This window comes from Vigna unguiculata, chromosome 1 (genome assembly GCF_004118075.2).
Source record: "Vigna unguiculata cultivar IT97K-499-35 chromosome 1, ASM411807v1, whole genome shotgun sequence".
Lineage (NCBI taxonomy): Eukaryota > Viridiplantae > Streptophyta > Magnoliopsida > Fabales > Fabaceae > Vigna > Vigna unguiculata.
The window spans coordinates 6,891,588-6,900,499 of NC_040279.1; the positions used below are offsets into that span (position 1 = coordinate 6,891,588).

At 31.1% G+C, this 8,912-nt stretch overlaps 1 pseudogene; it reads left to right on the forward strand.

The window, feature by feature from the left end:
- The first annotated feature begins 1,388 nt into the window (after positions 1 to 1,388).
- Positions 1,389 to 5,320, forward strand: LOC114187620 (annotated as a pseudogene).
- The last annotated feature ends 3,592 nt before the right edge of the window (positions 5,321 to 8,912 follow it).

Consider the following 8,912-nt stretch of genomic DNA (forward strand, 5'->3'; position numbering starts at 1 on the left):
AATGTGACTATTATTATTATAATTTAGATCTTTTCATTTTTTACAAGTAACAATATTCTTAAATTATGAAATTAGTGTTATCTGTTTTGAAGTAATATTTAGTAATGACTTTAGATGAAAAAAATAATAATGACTACTACACTTTTTGTTTATGCTTTATAATAAACATTTGCTTTATTAAAGATCATTATTACTAACTACTACCATTAATTGACATTACTATGCAGCATAATAATGATACTATCAGAATATTGACAATGAATAAGCACCCCAAAATAGAGTTATTCATTACAACTATAACAATACATTGATATTTATTATTCAATATATTGTGTCAATAAAGATGACGTTCATGAAATATAATAATAAAACACACGGGTGAAAATTCTAATACTTAGAACTTAAGAAAGTTTAGGTTTTCGATGGGATGTTTTAGGATTTCTTGAAAGGACATCCATATATTGATTGAGAGGACATGCATTTAAAAGTAATACTATTGTTCAACATTTTAATTTGACAGTGAAGTATGGAATGTACTATTACGGAGAAGTTGTTGATGGGTTTCCCTCTTAAGAAAAATATTGACCCTAATATTTGATTGTCTTATTAAAAATGTCATATATAATATAATAAATTGAAAATGTAGGGTAAGTGATAGATAAGACATGTTAAGGTGAAAAGACCTCCATTTAATAACCATAATTATATCTTGCATACTAATATTAGTTTACACAAGTTTTATTTTTGGTGGTAAAAATTGTTGGATTGTTCCATCTAGTAACATATACACAACAAAATATGAGTAATGGTAATCTGATGAAGAATTTTGTAAAGGAAATGTCAAATATGCTACAAGACCAGATTTGTGAGGCTACTGATGAATTAGAGCAGACAAATTTTATACTTGAGCAATGAAGAGTATCATTTGGCTCGTGGATGATTTTTTAATTTCATGTACAAGTGTTTTCTAGAAAGTTCGTCTTAAAGCTTTAATACCTATTACAATACCTCTGCATAACGTTTACAGATTATTGCAAATGTTATATTGTTGTGTTAATGTTTTTTATGTATTGTTTTATCTATTAGGATGGATAATGAAAATACCAAGTCTAGTATAAGTGCAAGACTAAAAAGGAAACAAATAATCCAACAGAAGAGGATGAATGCTACATGCATACAACAAAAGAAGAAATTGTACACCATTAGTTGATGTAACAAGTTGTTTTCTGAATGAAGAAAGGTCTCATTAGGAATTACCAATCAAAGGTCCACAACCAACTTTCATCAATGACTAAAGAGATATTGCTGGAAGCAGAAGAAAGCAACAAAATCTTCTTCGGAGGTTTGAAGCCACTGTTAATAAGGTCACAACAACCAATGATTCTAATATGCCAACTCAATCAGTGCAGTTGGAAGATATTGATAAACTTGAGTTAGACCCAGATAAGTCAGATTCATGTAATTCTCATGTACAAGGTAAAAGTAAGTTATAATAAGAAAATGAATATTGATATACTTTGTCAAATACTATAATTATTTCAGTATGAGTTCAATTGTATTCCATTAATACTTATTTTGCAGACAATCATGAAAAGTATGATATGAACTACGAATTCGTCAATCACAAAGAAAGATAAGGCTTCTAAAAACAATTATTGTAATATATTTTTGCAATCATCTATGATAATATAAACTAACTAAGGTATTCATTTGGAAGTTGTATGCAAATATAGGGGATCCAATCTATATTTGTCAGCATTGCAAAGGTCATATGTGGTATCAAGAACGTATTGACAAAACTCATCGAAATATCAATCCCAACTTTCAACTGTGTTGTGGTAATGGAAAAGTTCAATTGCCAATGTTAAAAGACCCCACTAATGAGCTTCAACAACTTCTGTTTCAATCTGATTCCAAACAAAGTCGAAGTTATCAACAACACATTAGAACATACAACATGATGTTTGCATTCACATCTCCTAGAGCAAAAATTGATAATAAATATAACAATGGATGTGGACCACCAAATTTAAGAGTTCAAGGCCAATCATGTCATCGAATTGGTAGTCTTTTGCCACCAATTGGAAAACAACCAAAGTTTGCTCGGTTATACATATATGATACTGATAACGAGATACACAATAGAATTCAATCTTTGAGGTAAAGTACTATTATGGTTCCAGATTATATTATATAATGAGGCTATTGTTTTGATTTGAAATTCAATGTCGATGTAGGAACCATAATGATATTGATGCTGAAATTGTTAGAACACTAACTGAGATGCTCGATAAGTACAATGTGCATGCCAAATCTTTCAGAATGGCAAGGGATCGATATGCAGAATAACTATTTCATGATCTCAAATTAATGCTTATAGCAGATAGGCAAAAAGATGGACGAATATACAACATGACAATGGTTTCAAAAGTAGTTGCATTAATCGTAGGCGATGATGATACCGCTTCTCCTAAAGATATTATTATGGAAAGCAGAACATGAAAGCTCCAAAGAATAAACGAGTTGCACACCCGTTATTTGGGTTATCAATATCCTCTATTGTTTCCATATGGTGAAGATGGTTATAAGCATGATATTAGTCATCGCGATTCTTTGGCATCAAAATGTAACCGGTTAACAATTAGAGAATAGTTTTGTTTTATAATTCAAACTTGAGATTGTAAGGCAATGACTATTCTTAGATCTAGAAGATTGGTCCAACAATTTGTTGTTGATGGATACACAATGATTGAGTCAGAGAGATTATCATTCATTAGAAACAATCAATCCAAGCTTAGGGTTGATAAGTATAATAACCTTTGTCAACAAAGTAAAGAAAGCCAAACTGATGCCTCTGAAAAAGGAAAACGATTTGTGCTTCCATCAAGCTTTGGTGGCAAAAGATTTATGGATCAATTATATTTTGACGAAATGACAATATGTGGTTATGTAGGATTCCCATATCTATTTGCAACTTTTACTTGCAACCCGAAATGGCCAGAGATTTCTCGAATATTAAAGACTTCAAAATTAAGTCCTTCAGACTGGCCAAATATTATTGCAAGAGTATTTAGAATCAAATTTGATGAGTTGCTATCAGATTTAACAAAAAAGCAAATATTGGACAGAGTAATAGCATGTAAGTATTAATATTTTTATGATTGAATGTAAAAATTTCAATTATTCTTTTATTCTAACAACAAAATTCTTAATTTATTTTTGGCAGACATGTATAGTATTGAATTCCAGAAACGTGGTTTACCACATGCTCATTTGCTAATATTCTTGCATCCTTCTAGCAAATATCCAACAACATTGGATATAAATAAGGTCATTTCAGCTGAAATACCATGTGCCAAAAAGGAACCAGAATTGTATGCTTGTGTCAAAGAACATATGATACACGGACCATGTGGATTAGCTAATATATCATCTCCATGCATGAAGAATGAATCATGTTCCAAATTTTATCTGAAGAAATTCCAAAATACTATCACAATTGCAGAAGATGGTTTTCCTCATTATCGTCGAAGAAGCAACGAAATCACTGTTGTCAAGAATGACATAGAACTAGATAATCGTTTTGTTGTGCCTTACAATCCTACAATATTGCTCAAATATCAAGCTCATGTTAATGTTGAATGGTGTAATCGTTCCAATTCTATCAAGTACTTATTTAAGTACATCAATAAAGGATATGATAGAATTACAACTGCTATTGTTTCCAATGGCAATGATGAAAATGTACCTCAAGCTACAACAGATGAATATTTTCACCATGTGAAGCATGTTGAAGAATATTTTCATTTCCTATTCACGGAAGAAATCCAGTTGTAGAACGACTATTTTTTCATTTGCATGGTGAGCAGTCAGTGTACTTCAAGGATGATGATGATATTGATGAAATCATGGCAAAACCAGCAATTAAGGAGTCAATGTTTACAACCTGGATGAAGTGCAAAAAAAAATATTCTGATGCACGGAATTTAACTTATCCACAATTTGTATCTAAGTATGTTTATAATGAGAATCAAAGATGTTGGAAACCAAGACAAAAGGGCAACACCATTGGAAGACTTATCTGGGTTCCCCCAGCAACTGGTGAACTTTTCTACTTTAGGAGGATGTTAACAATAGTAAAAGGTCCACTATCACATGTAGATCTTCGAACTGTTGACAACATAACCTATCCTACATTTAGAAAAGCGTGTGAAACTTATGGATTTCTAGCAGAGGATACCAAATATGTTGATGCTATTAAGGAAGCCAAAGATTGGGGATCGGGACACTTCTTAAGGAAATTATTTGTAACTATCCTCATGTCAAATAGTGTCTTAAAACCTGAAGAGTTGTGGAGTAAAACATGGCAATGGCTGTCTGATGGAATATTATACAACGAAAGGATTATTGCTACAAATCAAGGTATAATCAATTAAACCATATAAAATCTATGTTTCATGTTTAAAGTATATTAACTGAATTTTTCTGTTGCAGAACTCAATCTCAATATTGAAACTCTTCAAAATTTGACCTTGATAGAGATTGAGGGAAGCTTTTGCAGAATAACAGGAGAACATTAAAGGAATGGTCGTCTATGCCTTATCCCAATGATTTTGTGGTAAATTATTGTGGAAATAGATTGGTATATGCAGAACTTGATTATAACAAGGATGATGAGCTACATATATTTGAATCTAACTTTAACGTATGACAGGTTTGTGTTCTTTTGTACATGCATTATTCATACAACGCATTAAAATATAACATAATAATTTATGATGAATTACAGATGAGCAAAGACATATTTTTGAAAAGATTATAGATGTTCTCCATCATGAACAAGGGGGATGTTCTTTTTATATGGTTATGGAGGAATAAGAAAAACTTTTATGTGGCAACCTTATCTTCTGCTCTTCGATTTGAAGGAAAAATAGTGTTCACAGTTGCATCAAGTAGCATAGCTTCTTTGTTATTGCCTGAAGGTAGGACAACTCATTCTAAATTCAAGATTCCAATTCCTACACTAGAGCACTTTGTCTGCAACATTACAAAGGGTAGTGAACTATCAGACCTAATGAAATTGGCAAACCTAATAATTTGGGATGAAGCACAATTGGCACATAAGTATTGTTTTGAAGCATTGGATCGAACTTTAAAAGACATCATGAGAAAAAAGAACAAATCTAATTCAGTTTTTGGTGGCAAAGTAGTAGTTTTTGGAAGAGATTTTAGACAAATACTTCTTGTTATTCCACGGGGAAACAGATATGATATTGTTCATGCTACTATCAACTCATCCTATTTGTGGGACCATTTCTAGATTATGAATTTGACAAAGAACATGCGACTGTTACAAAATGGATTACATTAGTCTACTATTGCTGAAATTGAATGAACCAAACGATGGATTAGTTATTATAGAAATCCCATCAGAATTACTAATATCAGAATATAATGATCCTATCCAAGCCATTGTCAATAGCACATATCCAGGATTAATGCAAAAATTCCAAGATGAAGGTTTTCTCATATCAAGAGCTATTCTAGCCAGTCGAATTGAAACAGTTGATGAAATCAATCAATCTGTTTTGGAATCAAATGCAGGTTAGGCATTATTCATAATTAAAAATTTACTGAATCATCACTAAGATCTATGAACTTAATCTGATTCATGTATTTCAGGTGAACATAAAGAATACCTAAGCTTTGACTACATTGATACATCTGAGCCAACAAAAGTTGAAGCATACGATGGTATTGCACCAGAATTTCTAAATTCATTAAGAACATCTAGATTACCAAACCATAAATCAAACTAAAGGTTGGTGCTCCAATTATGCTTTTAAGAAATTTCGATCAATCTCAAGGTTTGTGTAATGGTGGCAGATTAATAGTGACTAAACTTGCAAACCATGTAATCGGTGCCAAGATTATTACTGGAAAATCAAAAGGAACACAAATTTACATTCCACGTATGTTCATGTCACCATCCCAGTCCCCTTGGCAATTCAAGCTGATTAGAAGACAATTCCCCATCATGTTGTCTTATGCTATGACCATTAACAAATCCCAAGGACAATTTTTAGATTGTGTTGGGCTGTATTTGCCAACACCAGTTTTTAGTCATGGTCAATAATATGTTGCGGCTTCTAGAGTTAAAAGCAAGTCAGGATTAAAGATTTTAATCCATGACAATGAAAACAAGCCTTTGACTACTACTACAAATGTAGTTTTCAAAGAAGTTTTTAACAATGTATAACTGTAATGTATGTTAACATACCTAGCTGCCTGTATTTTGTGAAAAATACATGTCAGAAACTACATATAAAGATATGAATGCTTCATTGTGGTGCATTCATATGTTGTCTTGGTGTCCTGTTTTGAGCTTTTGTTAGAATGCATTGCAGGAAAAGATGGAGATCCAAGTAAATGGTTTGCTGCTGTCATCATATACGTTGCTTTATCATGTTTTTAACTTACCATTATATTGTTTTAAGAAATGCTTATTTGCCAACATGCATTAAAATTCGAAACTACCATACACCAAAAACACAACAACATTTAATAATATGCAGAGATTCAACAAACTGATGTTATTAGTTATTATTGAGACCAACATAATTATTTGGTACACCTACCACAATAAAGTCAAAAAGCTCATGACGTACGTTCATATAATAATTAATTATCAAAATAATCACTTTTGAAACATATATTTAGCCCAATTCATACTGAATATTTTTACTAAACACACCACCATAATTATGCAATGGACCTGTCACAACTGTGACGTTATTAATTTTTTCAGGTCAACCAAGACTTTCAAACCTATAACCAGCCCAATTAATACTAAGTATTTAACTAACGAAACCACCATCATTCTCTAGCGCACCTCCCACATATTTGACATTATTAGTTTTATAAGCTCTACAAATGGTGATCCATTTTCATATATTAAGAAGATATTGTAATTCTGACTATCCTAACCTATATTAACTACATCAAATAATGACCTTTCCAATTAGTTCTTCAATTGAGTTTTGTATAATAATTTAAACTAATATTATTATTTTGAAATTATTATGGTTTTTATATTACTATAACATTATACTCAATCTTAAACGTACATATTCAATTATTAATTTTTATAACTAACATTATTAAATTAATTTAACTTTTTTTAGTAAATAATATTTCCAAACTGGAATACTTATACTCTATGTAACTTGGATGGATTTTTACGTAATAATAGTTATATAAATTACCAATTTTATTTATCAATTGTTATTTAGAATGAGTTGATTAACGTTTCATTTTTGTTGCACTACGTTTGATATAATGCAAAATTTGGTAATATATTATTTTAATTTATTCAAAGTTATTGGTTATTCAAATAATCTACCCATTCAGAATTTAAATTTGGTAATATATATTTTTTATTTATTCAAATCTTTTGGTTTCTCTAATAATCTACTTAAACAAAATATAAAGTACTAGAATAAAATTATTTAACATACACCAATGAGAAATAGTAAACATAAGTAGAAGACATACTCCATTTAATAGTAAATATTTAGGTCTTCATAAACATACATGCCAACATACCAAAAAATATTAATGTTGACATACAAAATATTAAACAAGTTGAAATAAAGAAAACCAAATATAAAGATATTGTTCATAAGTCCAATACATTTGTTTTACACACCAAAATAACAACAAAGACTTATACATGGTAAATCTTCAGAATATGGATCACGTTGGTTTTGTCAGTCTGCACCATAAATCGAATACGATCACCAGCAACCAACCCATTCTCCTTATAGAATTTCTTCCAATCACATGTCAGATAACACTTAAATGAACTCCTGCTTGTCCATCGAATTTTGCAGTTCCAGTATTATGATTGGCCATTTGTTAGCACGTAATTTTTTCTCCCCTTCACCAAGCATTCTTTCACAAACTTCGCATCCAAATACTACATTCAAAGAAAATGTGTTAACCACATAAATATAAACTAAAATTATAAACACATAACTATAACTATCAACCATACTAAAGAAGATGATTGAACATCATAAGAACTTAATATTTTCTTACAATCAACAGAACCAACTTCAACTTTGCTTTTGCAAGCATTGTCCAAATCTCTCTTATAATCTATTTCAACTCCTTCTGTCGAGAAGATCCTGTGAACAAAGATATTGTTTCCTACATAATTTAAATGTAGGAAACAAGGAGAAACGAACCCATAGTATGCAACATACTGATAAAAACCAAATAATATCATCCTCTCACCCTCATCTGTGACCATATATATTTCAAACTTTTTTGTCAAAGGATCATACAACTTCACTGGATCGTTAAACGAAACTTTATGCTCACAGAAGATTTGGAAGTAATCAGGCAAGATTATCAACAACTATCACAACAATCAACAGAAACCTTATATTAGTAACAATAACTACAAATCTACACTACAAATTAAAAAAAATGGACTAAAGTTCCATACCGTGTTTGGAATGAACTACACCCTAAATGCTTGGTTAAATCTGACTGAGGATAAAGGGTTACATGCAAGACCATTGTTTCTTCTACCAGGATACACAACCTCATTCCAGTCTAGATCGAACACCCTTATGCGAAAGTATCGATCTCCACAATAAAGACTACAAATGTAATACACATCGTTTAGCTCATAAAACCACATTATCTGCTCAACCGCACAAAATTGTCTCTAAGCAAGAAGACTTTCTTTAAACTCTATGTTGATCACGTTTCCTCTCGGATCATTGAAAAAGTTAGTCCCCATCAGTAGAGATTTCCCCCACTGTTCATAAAAACCTTCTTCAAACTCTAGACACTCCTATCATACACAAAACCACAACGATCCATAAAAATAAGAACTGTAC